Source organism: Lynx canadensis, chromosome D4 (genome assembly GCF_007474595.2).
Source record: "Lynx canadensis isolate LIC74 chromosome D4, mLynCan4.pri.v2, whole genome shotgun sequence".
NCBI lineage: Eukaryota > Metazoa > Chordata > Mammalia > Carnivora > Felidae > Lynx > Lynx canadensis.
The window spans coordinates 26,493,548-26,517,276 of NC_044315.2; the positions used below are offsets into that span (position 1 = coordinate 26,493,548).

Consider the following 23,729-nt stretch of genomic DNA (forward strand, 5'->3'; position numbering starts at 1 on the left):
AAACACACACTTTCCTGACAGTCTCTGCCTTCAACGGCGCTAGGCAGTGGTAGCCTGCTAACCTAGCTCTCTGAAAACAAAGCAAAACAACACTAACCAACAAAAAGCCCTAGTCTCTAGCAATTGCCAGTTTCTGTGATATAAACACTCATACGATGGCTGATTTCAAACCACCGACAGAATTTAACGACGGCTCACAGAATTCCCAAGTATGTCACAATCGGCTCTTATAAACCTGTACTGCCGGCTGCAGCACAACACTGCTATATGTGTGCTCCACGCGGAACACAACATGCTGTGCCTTCATTGGTTCACAGATTTGGGTTATACTGTAGTTAATTAGGGTACAGCCTTCTCTGGTGATGTTCCTCTCTTAATGATCTATTTAGATCATCTTTATCAAATGGAGGGGTCTCCTGGATCTCTAATGATCCCACACCTACAAACCATCTCCAGATGATGCTTACGTTAAAAAGGTAAATCTACTTGTCATGTGTTCATCCTTACTGGCATTGTGCAGAGAGCATCCAAATTCGGAAAGTCACATTCTTTATTGACAGCAGTGATTCTGGCAAATTGTAGACATCTCTTCGGCCTCGTGATGATTTCATACCATACAGGCCTTTTCTTCCCTTATGAATCATGCTATTGTTTATTTCTGGAAGGGAGATGGGCAATTTTTAATAAATGCTGTGTTCACATGGGCATGGGAGAATGGGACCCAAACAAATAATTGGGTAAGTCCATTTTCACTGTGTCTTATCCATGTGTTTTAGTTTTGTACTGAGGACCTGGATGGTCAGTTCTGCTTCCCATGATAAAGTAGTCCCTGGTTCAGCTTTTTTGCACAATCATGTAAGATTACCATCTTGCGCAGAATCACAAACATTCTAAAAATTTTCTACTCATCTTCTAGGCAATGTTACCTAGCATTAGTGGCTGTGAAGGAAAGAAAGTTCAAAATAATTGCCTACTCCAAAATCCGTATCTCCAACTGCAGGCACATTGAGTTACCTGAAATTCCTAGCCTAGGAGTCACTGATATCACATCAATTACACTTCTCCAAAGGAACTTATAGCTATGATATATTTGACCTATGAGGGAGATGGCCTTAGCAGTTAGAAACACAATTTTTATATATTTATGAATTTAATGAAAAGGACACAGGCAACCAAAGAGATTATCACGAACAGAAGGGAGCAAGATGCAGAGCTTGGAAGGATGCCGTGTGCAGGCTCTGGGCAGAGCAAGACTCAGTGAGCTATGAAAGTGAGTATAAACTCAGTCATGAAATGCAAGGGAATAGAAGACAGAGTTTAATTCTGTCACTTTCCTTTGTTTCTCTTGCTGGCTTTGATTCTGGCACATACATGATTCTGGAAAACAAAACACATCTACTGCAGTGCTTTAATTTCCTTTGGCACTGCAGCTGAAACTGACAAGTGTGTGAAGACATACCAGCCCCGTGCAGAGTCCTTTCCTCTAGGAATCAGCAGTAATCGTGAGTATTAGCCAACAGATTACACCTGGAAGGCCGCCAGCATGGAATGCAGTCAGGTACCGCTAACCATTACAGGAAAATGAAAGTCAACAGTAGCTAAAGAAGAATTTGAGCCAAGGCGTGCAGCCTGAAAGCAACTGGAAAGCTGAATCATACTATGTGCAAAATTGATCCTTCCGGTCAGTCTTTGGGAGTCTCCCTTATTGCCAAGAAGGGTTTAATTCAATTAGCAAAGAGCTGTGGGAAAAGGTCTGTGCAACCTTGAGCCTGGCTGGATATCCTTAGCTCTGAAGCAAAGTTATTTTAGGAGAAGCATCATAATTCACTTGCTTCAGCACCTCAGCCCATCCTGGATATGCTCCCTGAAACTCAAAAAAAAACTGCTCTGTCCCACATCCTGTGTTTCTGAATGTAACCTGCCATGAACTTTACTAATGCTCCCTACGCCCACTCCTCCCACACCCTGCTTCCGCTTCCTCTCCACTGAGTTTCCTCATTTCAGAGATACAATCTAGTTCGTCTTTTGCATCCTCCATACACTCCCCTCTCCCTGAATTGGCTGGCCCTATCTCTCCCCCCCGCACCCCCCCCAACAAGTCTCAAGTTATACCCTCCAAGCCAGAGCATCCCTACCAATACTCTACATGATAGCTAGATACTCCTCACAGTGCAGGTCAGCGTTGTGGCAAGACCCTGGAAGTTTCTCATTTACATAAGAAGAAACTGAGACTCAGAGAGGTTAAGTAACTTACTCATGGCCAAACAGCTAAAAAGAACAGCAGCCATAATAGCTATTATTTATTAAGCATTTATATGTCGAAACTGTGCTGAGCCACTTATACACATTATCTTAGAATCAGAAACCTAGGGTTTGATTCTGGCTTTAGTGCCCTTTCCACTTTATCTAATCTATAGTTCCAATTAATATAAAAAGTACTCTAACATGAATCAATGTAAAATACTGTGGGGATACACAGCAGCTTTATTCACAATAGCCCATTTACTGGAAATAACCCAAATGTCCATCAATAGGTAAACAGTTAAACAAATTTTGGTCTATCTGCACAATGGATACTCATCCATGAAAGGAAAAAAACCACTGACACAGACAACAACATAGACAAGCCTCAAAAATATTTTCCTGAGCAAAAGAAGCCAGAGGCCAGAGAGTATGTATTGCTCAGTTCCATTTTTACAAAATTTTGGAAAACAGAAATCTATAGTGACAGAAAACAAATCAGAGATTCCCCCTAGGGCTGGGATATGGGGTGCGGGAGGATTAACTTTTGGTCATGAGGGAAATTTTGGAGGGGACAGAAATGTTATATATACTGACTGAATACACAGATGTATTCATTTTTCAAAATTCGTTGAACTGTATACTAAAAATAGGCTCATTTCATTGTGTGTAAGTTTTATTGTATCAAAGCTATTTTTTTTTTAAATAAATCACTGGTAAAAAGAAGAGGGAAGGAGTAAAAGAGGGAGTGACTAATTGCCCAGAGGGGCTAAGGAAGATTAGACAAAGGAGGTAAATAATCTAACTGGGTTTTGAAAGATGAATAGGAGTTCATCAAGAGGGAAGGAATGGGAATGGGAAAATGAAGTGGTACTTTTACATATATCTGTTGCCTCCACTAGACATAAACAAAGGAACAGGAAGTTGGGGACCCTGGCCTACAGGCACTGTGAAAGGGCCTGACAGTGGTGAGAGAGAGTCATCTCTAAACGGAGCCCTTGGGAGAAACTCCCATTCTGTATATGTCCTCGGGTAAGCCATACCACCTCTCTGGGCCTTGGTTCTCTCTTTTCTAAAACTGAGAGGCTGGAAAATAAACTAACAAACTGAGGGGCTGGACTATACAATCTCTAAGCATTTCCAAGTGTGTGTGCCAGGTAATACTAATGCACCAGGAACGGCTCTATGGGCAAGCTGACAGTCATCTGGTGACCCCCAGGTGGTCATGCTGGTGTCCAGTGTGCATTCTGATTGGTCAATAGCTGTGCAGTGAAGGTTGTTAACAGTGTGAGGACCATCTCTGGAGACCCCTGGGTCTGCTTTTTCCAGCCACAAACCGCCAGATCTGTTTTTCTTGGGGTACAGTGTATACCCCAATGTCTATGAAAAATGCTGGAAAACATTAGATCCCTTTCAGAACTAACATTCTGTGAACATGTGAGAGTAGACTTTGCATCTTCCAGAGGGAAAGCTTCCAAACCCCTGGAGAAATATGCATGGGAAGTCATGAAAAAAACCAAATTGGTTTCCTTGGGGAAGCTCAAAAAGGCAAGAAAGGTGTTTTACAGCAGAGGTAGAGAATTTGCAGGTTAGAAATAAGAAGAGTTGGCCTTTGGAGACACATGAATATTTTTTGCACCTGAATAATAAGATAAAAATAAAAAGTCCCTCATGCAGATCTGGCATAAGGATATGCTCAGTAAAAGATGAATGAATATATGACCTTTACTAAGCGGCCGCAGGGTACTAGGATTATACCGATAATCCTGAAGTTCCCTTGGTAGGTCTTAAGCTAGCCATTTAGGTATATCTGTTGCCTCCAGTAGACTCTGAGGGCCTCTTGAGCAAATAAAATTTGTTTTACAGCACTTTGCAAAGTGCTTTGGATATACTATCCACTCAATGCAAATGTACTGAGTTTAATTTAATTTAGAGATACCAGTTTGGAACACTCTCTGCTTTTAAAAAATTTGCAGTGCATTGGACAGGGGGAGCAAGGCTAATCGACTTTAATAACTATACACATTACGTTTATTAACATTATAAATTATGTTTATTAATATGCAGGTAATTATAAGAATGCTTATTAATAAACTGTACACGCAATTCAGTCTTATCTTCATTAAATGCACTTTTCTCTTTACCTTTCAGAGCTCTCCCCTGGGACCTGAAATTGACATAATTATTTTTTTCTTCCTTGATGGGAGAGTTCTCTACTTTTTGAAAATCACAGTCTTCTTCCTTCTCTCTCGGTGGCTAGCTCCTTTCCAGGCTTCTGGGCTCAACTGGGTTTCAGAGGGATATCTCCAGGGCAGGGACTGACAAAAGGACTTAGGGAGGGAATTTTGCTTTTTTTTTTTTTTTTAATGTTTATTTATTTTTGACAGGGCTGGGGAGGGGCAGAGAAAGAGGGAGACAGAGGATCTGAAGCTGGCCCAACGTGGGGCTCCAACTCCCAATTGGTTAGATCATGACCTGAGCCCAAATGGGATATTTAACCGGCTGAGCCACCCAGGCACCCCTGCATGTGGAAAATCTTGGTAGCCGAAGCTACCAAGAAAGCTCTGAGGCAGAATTGGAGGTGGAGTGCTTGTCCACACATAGGGGAACTGACCCCTGGAGGTGCAGTTTAAGTCAAGGTGAGTTTAACACTTAGAGAGGCTCTCCGCGAAAGCTGGCAGTCCTTCAATCATCTTGCATAACAATACAGATCATCGTTAAATATTTTTTTAATGTTTATTTTTGAGAGAGAGAGAGAGAACCAGAGCCCAAGCAGGGGAGGGGCAGAGAGAGTAGATCATCTTTAATTTACTGATCAAGGTGCATCATTGTTGGCCTTTGCTCATGAAACAGCTAATGTTTTGGGAGCTTTTTTTCCTCTGGGAAAGCCTCCTTCGCTGTTCTCAATCCAGGAGCTTCAAACGAAGATTCCAGTCTGGGTTCTAATAATGGTCGGGAGGCTCCCGTGGGCCAATCAGAGCATCGCGTTCCCAATCACCCAATGAGAAGTAACGAGATGTATTCTGGGGCTTGCTCTTCCCCCAAACTGCTGCAACACTTTGGCACAGCTAGGGGCAAGCTTGTTTCAGCAAGGAGACAAGCCACAGAATGCATTACCAGAAGCACACTTGAGAGAACTGGTTTGGTGACCTAGCCTGAGATGCTAGATAAAACTTTACAGGAAGCAAGCTCTATTTCTGGATTTATTTTTTATTAGCCAAAAAATTCCCCCTTTTTCCACAAGCCAGTTTGGGTTCAGCTCTCCCATCACTTGCAAATCAATGGGTCTTGTTATATTACCTCACTTACCCCCCTCCTAGACTGCGTATCCCATGACAGCAGAGACCTTATCTGTCTCATTGCCTATTGTATAAGCAGATATTTGCACACTGCCCGGCACATAGGTGCTCGAGGAATGTTTGTTGACTTAATTCTCCTTTGCCTTTGAGCAGGGTAAAATACAAAAGGGAGAAAATTCTAATGTTGAAAATAGAATGTTAGTGAAGTGGAGGTCCTGGCAGGAACTCAGGCTCAGATGTCTTAACTGAGGAGGCTTTAACGAATAGACTATTTAATGAGGGGACAATTGGTCCTTCATGCAAGAACCAAGCAAGAGATGTTGGGGCATCTAGAGCTTAGCAGCAGTGGGAATCCACTGCTGTGCTAGGGCCAAAGAAACAAGGGAATGAAATACTGTCATCTGAGCTTAGGAAGAGCGGAGCTGGGCAGAAGGAACCATCCTGGGAGAGCTGGAGCCATGGAAGGAAGCTGCCACTATTGAAACCACAGAGCCCCAGGGGGTAGGAATGGTGGAATTAATACCCGGACCTCTATCTCTTCCCCATAACCCTGGCAAAAACTAACCAGAAATCAGTCTATAAGGGAGCTGGATGACAGAATCCCTAGAGGTAGCCTCCAGGAACAAGGCAAAGAAAGGCAAGAGAATTGATCACGGTCAGTCAAGTGGAGAACAACTACCACAAGTACAAAAGAAGATTTTCTTGAGATAGTAAAGAAAACAGACCAAAGAAAAGAGGGAGGAAGTCAAATATGACAGAAACCTTCAAATCAAGTGTCAATGCCGCTGTGCTTCACTTTCATGGGTTTTTTTCTCCTTATAGTAGGTATATCTGTCTTCATTTTTTCCAGTTGAACCTAATATTGCCCTCATCTTCCTGAACATTGCCTTTATGTATACAAATTTTAACTATTACAGAAATTCCCAAGCATACATAAAACTAGAGAGCATTGTATAAGATACCATTATACCACCCAGCTTCAATAATTAAAAACTCATGGGCAATCTTTCTTCCTCTATAATCCCAATCATTACCCCTACCCAGATTATTTAATGCCAACTCTCAGGCATCATACACACATAGTTCAGTATGTATCACTAAGGATGAACATTCTTTAAAACGTAAGTACAGTATCCTTACCACACCTAAAAAGCTAACCTGAGTTAGCATCTAAATACCAACAAGTACACAATCAAGCTTTCACAGTTCCCTGATTGTCTCATAAAAATTTTTTACACTTTGTTTTTTGAATCAGAATCCCAGTAAGATATGTCTTAGTTTGTTTGGGCTGATGTAAAAAAATACCATAAACTGGAGAGCCTAAACAACAAGCATATATCGCTCCCAGTTCTGGAGACTGGGAAGTCCATGATCAAAACACATTCCGTGTCTGGTGAGAATCCTCTTCCTGATTCACAGGTGGCCATCTTCTTTCTGTGTCCTCACGTGGAAGAAGGGGGAAAGGATTTCTCTGGGATCTTTTTTATAAGGGCACTAATGCCATTCCTGAGCACCCTATCCCCAAAGACCTAATCACTTCCTAAAGGTCCTATTCTCCAAATACCAACATATTGGGGATTGGAGTTCAACATATGAATTTTGAGGAAGCACATTCAGTTTATTTATTGCAATTGTTTGATATGTCTTACAGCTCAATCTATAGGTTTTTCCTATGTTTTTTTAAAATGTCTTGCAACTTTTTATTAAAGAAAAAAAGGTTAGGGGCACCTGGTGGCTCGGTTGGGTGAGCGTCCAACTTTGACTCAGGTCATGATCTCACAGTTCATGAGCTCAAGCCCCACATCAGGCTCTCTGCTGTCAGCACGGAGCCTGCTTAGGATCCTCTGTCTCCCTCTCCCTCTGCCTCTCCCTCACCTGCACTCTCTCAAAAATCAAAAACGTTAAAAAAAAAAAAAGAAGAAGAAAGAAAGAAAGAAAAGAAAAAAGACTAGTTGCTTCCCACAGGCTAGATTTTGTCCCTAGGATTTCATTTAACACATTGCTCTGAACTCTACACTGATGCTTCAATTTAGAGTGTTGACCAGGTTCAAGTTTGATATTTGGGGGTGGAGTGTGGGGGGGCAGGCAAGACAATTCCACAGGTGGTGTTACATTCTTCCATCAAAAAGCCTATGCTGGGGGCGCCTGGGTGGCTCAGTCAGTTAAGCGTCCGACTTCGGCTCAGGTCATGATCTCACAGCTCGTGAGTTCGAGCCCTGCGTCGGGCTCTGTGCTGACAGCTCAGAGCCTGGAGCCTGCTTCACATTCTGTGTCTCCCTCTCTCTCTGCCCCTTCCCTGCTCATGCTGTGTCTCTCTCTGTCTCAAAAATAAATAAACATTAAAAAAATTAAAAAAAAAAAGCCTATGCTGGCTACTTGTCTTTGCATGTGTGTTTGTGTTAGCCGCTGATGATGATGTTGACTAGATTGATTACTAGAAACTGAAAAATGGAGATACCCTACCTCTATCATTATTCTTCATTTGAGGGCTGTAATGCATCTATAAAGAGAAGCTTTACATCATCAATTACTGGATTACCTTGTGGAAATATAGGAAAGATAAAATAAATGCTTGATTCTTTGGCCTTTACCAGTTTTTAAAATAATGAGTTAGCTGGGGCACCTGGGTAGCTGGGTCTCTGCTCTCAACACAGAGCCTGCTTCGGATCCTCTGTCTCCCTCTCTCTCTGCCTCTCTCTCTCTCTCGCTCGCTCTCTCTTTCTCTCTCTCTCAAAAATAAAAATAAACATCAAAAAAAAAAAAGTAATGAGTTAGCATCCTCCAAAAGATGACCAATGGTATTTTTTCTTTAGTGTCATTATGAAATCATGGATTTTAAACATACTTGAAGTATTTTAATATCTTTCCCTTATCGATGCTCAAATTTCTCCATCTTTGGCCACTGGAAGTCTATGCAAGTTGGTTCCAAGTCCCCTCCCCCCCTTTTTTACTAAGCGCAGTGTTTCATAATCGTAGTATATATCCTCATATGTATTAAGCAGTATTTTTTACTGAGGTATAATTGACATACATTATATTAGTTCCAGGTGTGAAACACGATGATTCAATATTTGTATATCTTGCAAAATAGTCACCAAGTAAATCTATTTAATATCCATCACTGTGTGTAATTATAGAATATTTTTCTCGTGATAAGTTTTAAGATTTACTCTCGTGGCAACTTTCAAACATGCAACACAATTTTATTAACTATACCCACCCTACTTTACATTACATCACCATGACTTATTTATTTTATAACTGGAAGTTTGTACCTTTCAACAGCCTTCACCCATTTTGCCCACTCCCCATTCCCTGCCTCTGGCAGCCACCAATTTGTTTTCTGCATCCATGAGCTTGTTTGTTGTTTAGTTGTTTAGATTTCACACATGAGTGAAATCATAGGATATTTGTCTTTCTCTGACTTACTTCACTTAGCATAATGTCCTCAAGGTCCATCCATGTTTTTGCAAATAGCAAGATTTCATTCTTTTTATGGATGAATAACACACACACACACACACACACACAGAGAGAGAGAGAGAGAGAGAGAGAGAGAGAGAGAGAGAAAGATATCACATCTTCTTTATCCATTCATCTGTCAGCAATGGACACTTAGGTAGTTTCCATATTCCAAGGCCCTTTGATACAAGCCTACTAGCCTTGATAGCTTTCTATTGTCTGGTATTATAAGATACTCCAGCCTTATCTTTTATTTTGCTTGCCCAGACCTGGAATCAACCATTTCTCCAAAGAGTTTTGGTGCTTATTCCAACTCATTTGAAAATATCTAGAAACATGGTTTCCCTCTCTCTCTCTCTCTCTCTCTCTCTCTCTCTGGGTGGCTCAGTCCGTTAAGCTTCTGACTCTTGATTTCAGCTCGGGTCATGATTTCATGGTTCATGAGTTCAAGCCCCAAATTGGGCTCTGTGTGGACAGCATGGAGCCTGCTTGGGATTCTCTCTCTCCTTCTCTCTCTCTCTGCCCCTCCCCCACTCATACTTTTCTCTCTCTCTCAAAATAATTTCAGAGGTTGCTCTGAAATCATGATAAATTGTAAAAATGGGCATAAATCCCTCTTCTTCCTGTATGCAATATATGTCTCAAAGTGTGACTTTGACACTCACATCAAAAAGTGGAATGTATTTCTCTAACCCAAAAATCTGGGCTTGGCTACGTGGCTTGCCTTGGCTAACAGACCACAGTAAAGTTGACAAAAGCAGAGATTTAAAAAGCACATGTGTGGGGCGCCTGGGTGGCTCAGTCAGTTAAGCGCCCAACTCTTGGTTTTGGCTCAAGTCATGATCTTGCAGTTCTTGGGTTCGAACAGCTCTGTGCTGTCAGTGTGGAGCCTGTTTGGGATTCTATCTTTCCTCTTTCTGACCCTCCCCCAAGTGTGCTTGCTCTCTCTCTCTCTCAAAGTAAATAAAAAATAAACATTAAAAAAAAAAAGTGGCCAATGCAGGCTTGTTCACTGTACTTCTAGGAACAAGACTCAGTTAACTTCCTGGAGGATAAAAAACCACATGGACAGAGGCACCCACCATCCTGCCTGATCCCAGCTGAGCCCACAGACATGTGAATTATGCTGTCCTACACAATCCCTCCCCAAACTAGCCAACCCAAACCAGAAGACCCACCCAAGTCATTCACAGAATCATGAGAAATGAAAATGTTTCTTGTTTGAAGCCATTCAACTCTGGGATGGTTTGTTAAGCAGCAAAAGCTGACTGATACAAAAATACAAATTTTAAACATAAAGTATATCACATGTTCACATTAATAACTTAATAACCTTGAGTTAAAATCCATATCTGCAGAGTTTTTATGTAAGCCTTGATCTTCCACTGAGACTTCTTTCTCCTCCGAAAATTCTGATTTTAAGCAAACTGGACATGATTACTCATTTGTTTTACCTCAAGCCACACACATAAAGGTCTCAGAATAATAGCAAAATACTGCCTCTGTCACAGGTTGGGTTTTCTAGAAGGAGACACTGAGTTAGAGTTAGGATAAAACATGAGAAAGGTCAGGGTGGGGTGGTGCAGAATTAGGCAGACTCCACCCATGTCTACCAGGACCTCTGACAATATGATTACTGAAAACAGTTGAGGATTATTTTTACAGTTTTTAGTCTTTTGGGTATATACCGCTAGGTATATGCAATCAAATTACTATATTTTAAAGATACTTGGAATAATGCCTCTCTCTCTACTTATGCCATCAACTGGATCTACTTTTAAGTTCATTTGATTATATTTTAATTTTACACCTGATTTTATGTTACGATTATGTGAAACATAAACATGGTTCCAAAATCCAAAACACGAACAAAATACATCTGAGGAAATACATTTGAATATTTTTCTGCCCCCTCCATTCTTTCTCTCCTACAGGCAACCTATTTTTTAAATGTAGTGGTTTGTCCTCCCAGGGTATTATTAATTTTAATCACTTCACGAAGTAGTTTTAAGTAACTTATTTTGTTTGGGAATTAGAGCAATTTTGTTAAGCCTTACATTTGTCTAGAACATCACAGTTTACACAAGTCTTCATTGATTCATGCTTGCATCACATAAGGGGCTTCCAGAGGAAAAAGTACCATGAAACCTCTTGATGGACCTAATCTCAAGTGAGGTATGATTTTAAAGATGCACATTCCCCTCCTTAAAATTAAAAAGACAGGGGCAAGTGTATCAGAGGGCCTGTTTGAAGAATAAAGGTGGGACCATAGGCTAACTAACATTTTTTTCCAACTGTTGGCCCAGGCTCCTCTACTCTTTCTTGGTTCCACTCCAACAGCTAAATTAAATGAAAAAGAATTTGTCATTTGCTTCCACAACGCAGCGCATATGATTTGGAAAATGGTTGCTAAGTGCCGTAGGGGCTAGAACAGAAGGCAACACCCAGCACTTGACTCCAGAAGCTAGGAATCAAGCGGATTTTTAAAACCATTTCAACAACCTCAATGCATCTTTGTTCATTGAAAACAGTCCTATTTCACCTCGAATTGGTATTTTTCTAGGAAGCTTCACCAGACCTTAAGACTTTGAGCCCGAGTTCCAGAGTTTGGAAATAAATCAAATAGCTTCTGCTCCTTTGTTTCTCTTCAGATTAATTGTGGAAAAACTACCTTCTGACTCTAGGGTCATGCCCATGATTCTGTAAAACCAGACCCTTGCTTCTTCAACATTTCTGTGCAGGGTGCAGCTCCCTCCAGCACAGATTGTTCCTGAACAGAACCTCGGGATAACGAGCTAACATGCTATGCTGTCAGAGAGACTTATGTAATATTTCCACATAGCAGCAATTTTTCTCTCTGAGGTTCTGAACTAGAATCTCGAGAGCTGATTGAAACAGTTTTGCAAAGTATCCATAAAACAAATGAACAGAAGGAATAGTTTTTTATACTTTGTATCTTATTTCTAAATTCTCGTATTTAGGAAAGAAAGTAAAGAAAAGGCAGATGACTTTAATTTTTTTCCTGTGTTGTCAACCCTTTAGAAAGTTAAGGGTGTAAAGGTCTGTGATTGTAAACCTTGCGGTTTGTGGATAAGAAGGTGGTGTTTGGGTGTTTTTAAAGGAGGTCATTGCAAATATACAATTGAAATTATAAATCCAAATCTCATCATCTTGTAAACATTCACTTTCTAGCTGCTACAGTTATAAAAGAAATAGATGATAATACTAATGCTACTAATGTACTGTTACATTCTTTTTGAATTTAGTGAATACTTAGACCAGGGGTCAGCAAATTATGGTCTGTAGGCTAACTTCAGCCCACTGTCTGGATTTAGGATCTTAAAAAATCCTATCCTCATTTCTGGATTTAAGATCTTAAAAAATCGTATCCTCATTTGTATTTCAGTTTCTTCCTAATCTTCTCATTTATTTCTTCTTTTGACAATTGAAAGAGCTTGACTTTCTGGCCAGCTAACTTTGATGCATGGGCCCAGAGTGAGCTTTAGTTCCTGCCTAAGAACGGTTTTACATTTTGAATAAATTTGAATAAATTTTTATAGAAAAAGTTTGCTGACCTGTACCAGGCAGACCAGGGGTGAAGGGTGCACTGATAAGTCATAAAAGACAAGATTCCTTGCCTCATGGAACTTACTGCCAAGATACTATCTCATTTAAATCTCACAGGAGCGCCTAGGTGGTTCTGTCGGTTGAGGCTCTGACTCTTGATTTTGGCTCAGGTCATGATCCCAGAGTCGTGGGATCCAGCCCCGAATTGGGCTCCGCCCTAAGCATAGAGCCTGTTTACGATTGTCTCTCTCTCTCCCTCTGCCCCTCTCCCCCACTTGCACACACTCTTTCTCTCTAACATAAAAAATTAAATTAAAAAAAATAAATCTCACAAATTTAGGAGAGGAGGTTTGTTGCTATTCTGTCCACAAGGCAACTGATGTGCAGAGAGGCTAAGAATCTTGTCAAAGCCCACACAGATCCCCGAGGGAAGTGGGTTCTGCAGCTCGCCCTAGACCCCACGACATGCCTGCTCATCCAAGTGAGCTGGCTACTAAGTTACACTCTTTAAATTTTAAACAAGAAAGAGTTACACTCTTTAAATTTTAAAGAATTTTTTAAAGAAGAAAAAACTGACTATGAAGACATAGTAATGAAGATGCTATTTTATCAATAGACCTGTTTTTGGACAGTTCTAGATTTACAAAATGTTGACCAAATAGTATAGACGGTATCAAAATACTGCCCCCACCTCTGCACAAAGTTGCCCCATTTTTAAAAATGTTTGTTTATTTTGAGAGAGAGAGAGCGTGAGCAGAGGAGGTGCAGAGAGAGAGAAAGAGGGAGAGAGAGGATCCCAAGCAGGCTCCATGCTGTCAGTTCAGAGTCTGATGTGGGGCTCAAACTCACAAACCATGAGATTGTGACCTGAGCCAAAATCAAGAGTCGGACACTCAACCAACCGAGTCAGATTTGCCCCATTTACAAGTGTGTTACGTTTGTTACAATTAATGAGCCAATGTTGGCTCATTATTGATGTATTATTAACTATAGTCTATACTTCATTCACATATCCTTAGTTTTTCCCTTATGTCCATGTTTCATCCCAGGATCCCATCCAGGATACCACATGACACCCAGTTGTCATGCCTCCTCTGGGTTCTCTTGGTTGTGACAGTTTCTCAGACTTGCCTTGTTTTTGATGACCTTGACCATTTTGAGGAGTACTGGTGAAGTTTTTATAAAATGTCTCTCAGTTCATGGGGCGCCTGGGTGGCGCAGTCGGTTAAGCGTCCGACTTCAGCCAGGTCACGATCTCGCGGTCCGGGAGTTCGAGCCCCGCGTCAGGCTCTGGGCTGATGGCTCAGAGCCTGGAGCCTGTTTCCGATTCTGTGTCTCCCTCTCTCTCTGCCCCTCCGCCATTCATGCTCTGTCTCTCTCTGTCCCAAAAATAAATAAACGTTGAAAAAAAAAATTTTTTTTTAAATAAAATGTCTCTCAGTTCAAATTTGGTATTTTTATCATGATAACTAGGATTATGGGTTTGGGGGAGGAAACCACATAAGTGTCATCTCCATCACATCAAAGGTATCGACTATCAACATGATTTCTAACTGTTGATGTTGACCTTCATCACATGGCTGAAGTAGTATTTGTCAGGATTCTCCACAGCGAAATTATTCCCTTCCTTCCTTTCCATACCATACTGTTTGGAGGGAAGCCACTGCATAGTCCAAACTTACAGGATGGGGAGTCATGCTCTCCTCCTTTAGGGCACAGTACCTACAGAAACTATTTAGAATTCTTCACAGGAGGTTTGCCTCTTCTCCCCTGGTTATGAATTTACTCAATCACTTATTTATATCACTATGGACTCTTGGATATTTATTTTATCTTTTAATTGTTTTAAATGTTTATTTTTGAGAGAGAGAGAGAGAGAGGAGGGGAGGGGCAGAGAGAGAGGGAGACACAGAATCTGAAGCAGGCTCCAGGCTCCAAGCTGTCAGCACAGAGCCCGACATGGGGCTTGAACCCATGGACTGTGATATCATGACCTGAGCCAAAGTCAGACACTTAACCGACTGAGCCACTCAGGCGCCCCTCTTGGATATTTATTTTAAATTTTGGGTCATAATCCAATATACTTTATTTTCTTACTCAAATTTTTCCAACTTTAGCCATTTAGAGCTCTTCCAGTTGACTCCTGTCTGCCTTTAAAACACTCCCATACTGGGGCGCCTGGGTGGCTCAGTCGGTTAAGTGTCCGACTTCAGCTCAGGTCACGATCTCGCAGTCCGTGAGTTCGAGCCCCGCGTCGGGCTCTGGGCTGATGGCTCAGAGCCTGGAGCCTGCTTCCAATTCTGTGTCTCCCTCTCTCTCTGCCCCTCCCTCATTCATGCTCTGTCTCTCTCTGTCCCCAAAATAAATAAACATTAAAAAAAATTTTTTTTTTAAACACTCCCATAGGGGTTCCTGGGTGGCTCACTTGGTTTAGGGTCCGACTCTTAATTTTGGCTCAGGTCATGATTCCAGGGTTGTGGGATCGAGCCCCCACCAGCCTCTGCACTAAGCATGGAGCCTCTTTCTCCCTCCCCACCCCCACTTGTGTGCTCTCTCTCTCTCTCTCTAAAATAAATAAAATGAAATAAATAAATAAATAATTTAAAAAATAGAAAATAAAAAAAATAAAGCACTCCCATAAATGTTTTTTGCTGTCATTTTGAACACTTCCTTACTTTCTTGCACTACAAAATGTTCCAGGCTCATCTTGTATATTTCCTGTCCCAGTTACAGAATCAGCCATTGCTTCAGGATCCCTGGTTTCTTCTACTGGATAATGGTATTAGAAACCAACATCTGGACAATGGATATACCTGTTGCCACCAGGGTGTTGTTTCTCTTAGGCCCTCTAAGCTGTCAGGGGAAACACATGTGTGTGTACTAATCTGTGCATAGTAAGCCAAAAACGCGCTGCCCCCTCCCTCTCCAAAACCCCTGGAGCCTGTGAATGTAAATCATTTGGAAAAATTGTCTTTGCAATTGTGATTAAGACTCTTGAGATGAGGAGATAATCTTGGATCATCTGGGTGGGCCCTACATGCCACCAAATGCCTCCTTATAAAAGAGACACAAAGAGGAGGAAGTGAAGAGACACCACAGAGGCAGAGATCAGAGCGATGCAGAAATACACCAGGGGATGCCCAAAGCCACCAGAATCTGGAAAAGGCAAGGAATGGACTCTCCCCTAGACTCTCGAGAAAGGGTACAGCCCTGCTGACACATTGACTTTGGACCTCTAGCCTCCTGAACTGTGAAAGAATAGATTTGACCTGTTTCAAGCCATTCAGTTATGGTAATTTGTTACAGCAGCTACAGCAAACTAAAACACCTTGTATATGCACATACATAAATATCTCTCTGTATGATCACCTGTATCTATTTCATGTTAAACCTGAGTTCTTTCTGATGTCGCCAACTCTAAATTGTTACCATATGGGCCATTCTAACCTCCTATCCTATCTGTCAGCTCCTACTTCAATAGTGGGAAACCTGGCTCCCACATCTGTCCTCAATTTACTTAACTGTTCAAGTCCAGTATACAGGTACGGTATCAGCCTTCCTATCCCATTAAAGGAAACAATGTTATCAAATGGAGTAAAGTATTACCGCGGTTCATTTTGCCCTTAGTCTCACAGACTCCATTCATTGCCAGAGTTATTGAGGTCAGCATGTTTTTCTTTGTCCCTCCAGTGAGGTTGTTTCATACATTTGTCGTGCAGTTGGAGTCTCCTGTCAAGAGTCTGCATGTTTTCCTGGTACCCCCTGACCTCCCAAATACATCTTTAAATTTGTATACGTTACAATTCACTCTTTGCATTGCAAGGATCTGTGTGTACGTTTTGACCAATACATGATGTCATGCACACACCACAAATAGGTAAATATCTGGTAGTGTGATTGCTGAATCATGGGATGACATGATATTTAGTTAAGGTAGCAAGGATATTTATGGATACTCTTATTCTAGAAAGCACGAGTATTTCAGTGATAGCCTTACTCCTTTAGGTAAGAGAATCCACTATGTTTCAGCATCTGATTGCTTTCTCTGTGTCTTTTTTATTCTCCAGGTCATTTTATTGCCATGGCAATAAAATCTCATGCATTTGGAAAATCTATTACAAATAAGAAAAACTCTGAATTAGATAATTTTTAGAAATAATTTTACTACCTTCATACATGTAGAGTCAGGAAATTAATGGCCAAGTTTGCACTGACTAATAAAGTTCTCATTTACTAATAAAAGAATGCTTTTCACTAACAGATAAGAAGGATCAAAGGTAGTACAATATGTAACTGGATTTGAAAACTGTATGAAAGCAATTTGTTTATTAATATATGCCTGACATTCTTTATACTTTTATTAGGATTCTAAGCTTGCCCCTTCTCTCCCCTACCAACAATAAGGTAACCTGTGTGCCTGTGCTCTCTTCCATTATTTCCCTTATGCATGGCTAATGCTATATATTTCCCCCTAATCCCCTTGAAGCAGGGACTATACTCTCTTCAGTGCTAAATTGTAGCCCAGAGTCTGACATATATTGGCCACTAAGTCAGTGGTCATTAAAAGAGGGATGGGGGCACCTGGGTGGTTCAGTCAGTTAAGCGTCCAACTTCAGCTCAGGTCATGATCTCACAGTTTGTGAGTTCGAGCCCCACATCGGGCTCTCTGCTGTCAGCACAGAGCCTGCCTCAGATCCTATGTCTCCCTCTCCCTCCCTCCCTCTCTCTTTCTCTCTCTCTCAAAAATAAACATGTTAAAAGAAGAGGAGGGATGGATTATCTTGAAACTAGAAAGAACTTTGGTTGTGAGTTAGAGCATCTTTTAGACAAATAACCATCCTCCCAGACCTTGTCTGGACTCTCACATATTCTAAAATTTTTTTTTTCAACGTTTATTTATTTTTGGGACAGAGAGAGACAGAGCATGAACGGGGGAGGGGCAGAGAGAGAGGGAGACACAGAATCGGAAACAGGCTCCAGGCTCTGAGCCATCAGCCCAGAGCCCGACGCGGGGCTCGAACTCCCGGACCGCGAGATCGTGACCTGGCTGAAGTCGGACGCTTAACCGACTGCGCCACCGAGGCGCCCCTGGACTCTCACATATTCTAAATCAGTGGGCTCTGAATTAATAAGGTAACTGTTGAAGAATCTGTGCCTCCATACCCAGCACCTTTTACATTTTACTTCTGTTCAGTGTTTATTGTATGTTACGAACTCAGCAATGTACAGTCAACCACAGCCTGGACGACTTGTCCCCCCAACCACAAACCACAAGGTCAGGGCTGTGTCTGTGGTAATTAACGGCCATCAGATGCCTGGACTAACGACATCCTACAGACACAGAGATCCCACAACCTTGGGAAACGACCTGAGTCAAAAGCAAGGGTTGAACGCTCAAATGACTGAGTCACCCATGCACCCCAACATGGGTGAACCTTGAGGGTATTATGCTAAGTGAAACAAGCCAGAAAAAGAGGGACAATTTGATACCATTTGATATCATTTACATGGAAACTGGAAAAAAAAAAAAAAAAAACACCGAAGATCATAGATACAGAGGACAGACTGGTGGTTGCCAATGGGATGGGGTGGGGGGAAATGTGTGGAAGGCATCAAAAGGTACAAACTTGCAGTTATAAAATAAATAAGTCAAGGTAATGTAATGTACAGTATGGCAACTATAGTTAATAATACTGTAGTCCATATTTTAAAGTTTCTAAGAGAGTAAATCTTAAAAATTCTCACAAGGAAAATAATTATATGTGTACAGTGACAGGTGTTAACTCGAATTATAGTAATCACTTAAAATATATACAAATATCAAATCATTATGTTGTACACTTGAAACTAACATAATGTTGTGTCTCAATTATATCTCAATAAAGACTTTTTAATAAAATAAAATTACAAGTAAAGACAGTAAAGCTAATAATAGTTTTCACATGCACACTTTTAAAATATCGAAGTTAGCTTATACCTTACAGAAAGCTGACAAGATTCATTTTCTTTTGGTAATGGTATTTTTTTAATGTTTATTTATTTTTAAAGAGAGAGAGAGAGACGGAGGATGAGCAGGGGAGGGACAGAGAGAAAGGGAGACACAGAATCTGAAGCAGGCTCCAGGTTCTGAGCTATCAGCACAGAGTCTGACACAGGACTCAAACACACAAACCACAAGATCATGATGTGAGCCAAAGTCAGAGGCTTAACCAACTAAGCCACCCAGGCACCCTGGTAATAGTATTTTTAAAAATTAGATGCAGTAGAATTATTTCGTACAGGGAAGTTAGATTCTTTTTTTAATGTTTATTTATTTTTAGAGAGAGAAAATGCATGAGCCAGAGAGGGGCAGAAAGAGAGAGAGAGAGAGAGAGAGAGAGAGAGAATTCTAAGCAGGCTCCATATTGTCAGCACAGAGTCCGATGCAGAGCTCAATCCCATGAACCATGAGATCATGACGTGAGTCAAAATCAAGAGTTGGACGCTTAACCCACTGAGCCATCCAGGCACCCTGCAAGTTAGGTTCTAATCTAAAAGACAAAAATTGTCAAAATTCTCTTTAAAAGCCCTTAAGACACAGAAAAAATATAGTACGTATATATATTTATAATCAGTTTTCGTTTTTGTCAAGTACATGTGTTGAATTCATACAATTTAAAATCATGAGCTATGCTAGACCTCCACTATATAGCATTGGAAAAATAAAAATGCTAAAAATGTATTTCATTAATATCTATTCATCATTGATTCTGGTTTTGTTCAATTAGCAGATAGCTGTTACTCATTTGGTAAGTAAATCTAGCATATACAACAAAGAAGAAAAGGTCCTCTTGGGTAGAAAAAACATTCCTCCATTCCCTGAAATTAAGATCGCATGCATTGGGCATGACTCTAGAAGACCTCAAGGGATCTTAGCAGTAATATTGTACACGTATACATGCTTTCACATAGCAGAGGGGGAAGACATAAGCTATGAAATGATCAGTGAACATTTGGAACCTGTTTTGTTGGCAGTGAAACCCTGCCATAATGATCACATCTCTCATAAAAAGATGCAATATGCATTTATTTCATGACTTAATAACCTTACCTAAGTCAAGAGTGGAATTTTTTTTTAATTTTTTAATGTTTATTTATTTTTCAGAGACAGAAAGAGTGAGAGTGGGGGAGGGGCAGAGAGTGAGGGAGACACAGAATCTGAAACAGGCTCCAGGCCCCGAGCTGTCAGCACAGAGCCTGACCTGAGGTCATGACCTGAACCGAAGTCGGACGCTTAACGGACTGAGCCACCCAGGCGCCCCTAGAGTGAAATTTTATTCTGCCTTTAGGATTTCATGCTGTCCACCCATGAGCTTTTGGAAATGTTATTCAGCCTGCAATTGTTACTGAACAGCTGCACCTATTAGACCACAGTCTAGAACCTGGGTAGAGAGATCCGAATTTGAATGGTTAGTAAAACCAGCTTTAATCAGCCTTAGAGTACATGCAGACTTCTGAGACACTGAGTCCACCAAAGGGAGGAATGGGCATTCTTCTGCTACAACAATGTTAGCTTCAACTTTTTTATAATACTCTCACAGTCTTTCTAAAATTCCCCTGATTACTTTCAAGACTGTTGGTTTTGTCTTGTTCCCCCCATCCCAACACGGGTCTTAAAATAGCTATTCATGTTGGTTGTACTTGAAGTCTTTGAGCACTGGAAACATCTGTACATTTCTTTTTTAATTTCGGTCTTTCCATCCCCAAAACTAAAAGTAGAAATGATTTCATCCCTGTTCTACAGTAAATGCTTTATTGTAGTTATTAGCTTTTGCATTTCTGGGACAATTATGAGTCACTCAGAAACATACATACTCTCTTGGTATTGACTGTTTTCACATTTAATAATTTCCAAACCAATTTTTAGAACCTATCACCAATTCATGTGCTAAAATTATTTGTGCATATATCTCATCTCTTTGGTGTTAGATTATAAGCAAACTGAGAGGTAGGGTCCTATACTATGCCTTACAATAAATGTATGAATGTTCTTTTCTTTCTATAAAAACTTACATTCTAGAATATTCTTTGACAACATTTGGGAGCCACCCTTATAAAATTGAGAGCAACCAATGCAAAAACATAAGTTTTACAATTTTTTGAAACAAATATTATGCATTACTTGGAAACAAGTATTAATTGATTAATTTTTTTGCAAGTATTACTTTAGGAGAGAGATTTAAGTCAATGTCTGAATTTACTCAAGATTTGAAATATCCAGTAGATATACATATTGATTACATTTATATATGGAGACAAAAAATTCAGAAATGCCAACTTTAACATTATCTGCAGAGTAATATTTTATCAGGTATAGTGTTAGGGTCGGCTAAATTGCTGTAACAGAGAAACCAAGAAATGCAATGGCTCAAACACAAAAGAACTAGACTTCTTACTTGGGTAACACTCCTGATCGGCGGAGTCCAGCGTCTGCTCTCCAGGAGGTGACTCAGGAACCAGACTCCTTCCATCTTGTGGCTCTAGTTTAGGGTCTTGTCTGAAACCACATGATGGAACAGGAAAAAGGGGACAGAAGGCATGCACTTATTTCTTTAGAGTCACTTCCACCCATAAGCCATCAGCTAAATTCAGCCACATAATCACATCTCACTGAGAGGAGGGCTGGGAAATGGAGTCTAACTGTGCCATTAGGAAGGGGAAACACATCATCTGTGAGCCATTAACAGTGAGCCATTCCTGCCACATATGGTCAGACAACCACGGGTGATTACTGCTATTTGGGAAGTTATTTTCTAGGTTTGTGGAGTTGTTTGGGTTATGATTTAGGCTAGTCTTTCTTTTTGAAAGATTTTAGTCTGGAGGAGTAGTTTGCCTCCAGTCTTAGTGAACTGTGGGTGTGTATCATAGAGAGGCACTTAGATATAAAACCAGAGCTGACAAGTTGACCTGTCTTCAGTAACAGGAGCTGCTGCCACCTGGAGGAAGAGAGGAAACCCCGTTCATGGGAAGCTCAGAACATCCACGTGAATGCCTTCTCTCTTGCTTCTTAAAGTCTCATCTGCAGGTGTAATGGCACGTTGGCTCAAAGTCTTTTCCTTCCTAAACTCTACCCAAGCAACTGTGTTTTTTACCCTCAGAAAAAATAGATACACGTCACAGCAAAACAAAGATGAGTCAAATCAAGCTGTGGGGGAAAGCTCTGAGTGCCAGTAGCAAGGCTTTGCTGTGGGGTTTTGAAATCTTTGCATTAAGACCTGGATCTCTTGGGACCCCTGGGTGGCTCAGTCAGTTAAGCATATGACTTTGGCTCAGGTCATGATCTCGTGTTTTGTGGGTTCAAGTCCCGTGAGGGGCTCTGTGCTGACAGCTCAGAGCTTGGAGCCTGCTTTGGATTCTGTCTCCCTCTCTCTGCCCCTCCCCCACGTGTGTGTGTGTGTGTGTGTGTGTGTGTGCACACGCGTGCATGCGCTCTCTCTCATTCTCTCTCTCAATAAATGAATAAACATTAAAAAAAAAAAAGACGTGGCTCTTTTGCAATCTAATTGGTTAAATTTGTTTTCTCTCTTCAAGTGTATATGAAATAGGAAGAAACAACTTCTACGGATTAAGAATTCCCAGAGTCAGAGATCTTTAAGTGGACAAGGATCGGCTCTGATGTGCAAGCTGTTATACGCTGTCTGGGCATCCATCTGAATGTTCAGGCATCTGCCATAGCCACAAACATTTTTTTTTTATTTTTTACTTTTTAATGTTAATTTTTGAGAGGTAGAGGGAGAAGGCGAGCAGGGGAGGGGCAGAGAGAGGGAGACACAGAATCCGAAGCAAGCTCCAGGCTCTGAGCTGTCAGCACAGACTTCAACAACTGGGCTTGAACACACAAACCACATGATCATGACCTAAGCCGAAGTCACACGCTTAACCGACTGAGCCACCCAGGTGCCCCCATCATCAAACATGTTTAATATCACCTTGCACAGATCTCTGTCCAAGAATCATTCTGTCAGACTTAGGGATAAGGACTCGGACCTCACAGGAGGGCCTCCTTAAAGTCAGATTTTGATAGGATGCTTCTACTTTGTGAGTAAAGGTTTTTCCCCATTTGGGTAAGGGGTCTGTTCCTCCAAAGCTGGCATCACTATGCCACCTCCAGTAAAAGACATGTGCTTCCCTTGAAAGCTATCTCTGAACAAGAGAGGATGGCCCACTTCCATAGGAATTAGCAAATAAAATTACAAAGTCCCAAATTCAATGATGCTTCTATTTTGATTGATTTCTAGACACTACAAGGTACTTAAATCTAAAATAAGAAGTGTAGGGGCGCCTGGGTGGCGCAGTCGGTTAAGCGTCCAACTTCAGCCAGGTCACGATCTCACGGTCCGTGGGTTCGAGCCCCGCGTCAGGCTCTGGGCTGATGGCTCAGAGCCTGGAGCCTGTTTCCGATTCTGTGTCTCCCTCTCTCTCTCTGCCCCTCCCCCGTTCATGCTCTGTCTCTCTCTGTCCCAAAAATAAATAAACGTTGAAAAAAAAAATTTTTTTTTAAATAAAAATAAATAAATAAATAAAATAAAATAAGAAGTGTCAAAGATTTCCAGGAGTGGGGCGGGGGGAGAAAGTAAAAGAAAAGAAGTAAAACCTTTAATGCTATATGAGCTATGCTCTATGCTCTTTGAGAAAAACTTTCCAGGATGGAAGAAATAAGTGTGAAGTTCATGGAACTGCCAAGCAGTATGATATACTCTATAACTTGCACAAATACTTTAAAATACATTAAAGAGATCAGTCTTTAGGGAACTAAATCTTATAATGGTTTTCTACCTGGAGAAGATCCTTTTTCTATTCCAAGTAAAAATCAATTACTCAACTGAGTTATGAGACCATTACTTAAAGGTAAGTATCTTTAGAAAATGAAAATATAACTTTGGTTTATTATTCTTCAGGGTCCTTGCATCTGAGTTACAAGATTAGGACCTAAGAAATGCACATTGGCACTGTTGGCATTGGGCCGACAATTAGCAATTGTAAGAAATCTTTAAGGAACACTTCTGTACTAAGATGTTTTACTAAGATTTAGAGGGTTTTAGTACTAGACCATAAAATTGATTTGAAGAATTTTGGTTTAAGCATTAGCTAAGTTCACTTAATACATCTAATACTAAAAAA

General features: G+C 40.9%; 1 protein-coding gene across 2 annotated transcripts in view; it reads right to left on the reverse strand.

The window, feature by feature from the left end:
• The window catches only part of AGTPBP1 (ATP/GTP binding protein 1), a 199,873-nt gene extending 178,759 nt beyond the window's left edge, over positions 1-21,114 (reverse strand). For both annotated transcript variants that reach the window (XM_030293983.1, XM_030293980.1), the window contains exon 1: positions 21,005-21,114. The gene's annotated coding sequence lies outside the window, so the exon portion shown is untranslated. The remainder of the gene's footprint in view (positions 1-21,004) is intronic.
• Positions 21,115-23,729: the final 2,615 nt, after the last annotated feature.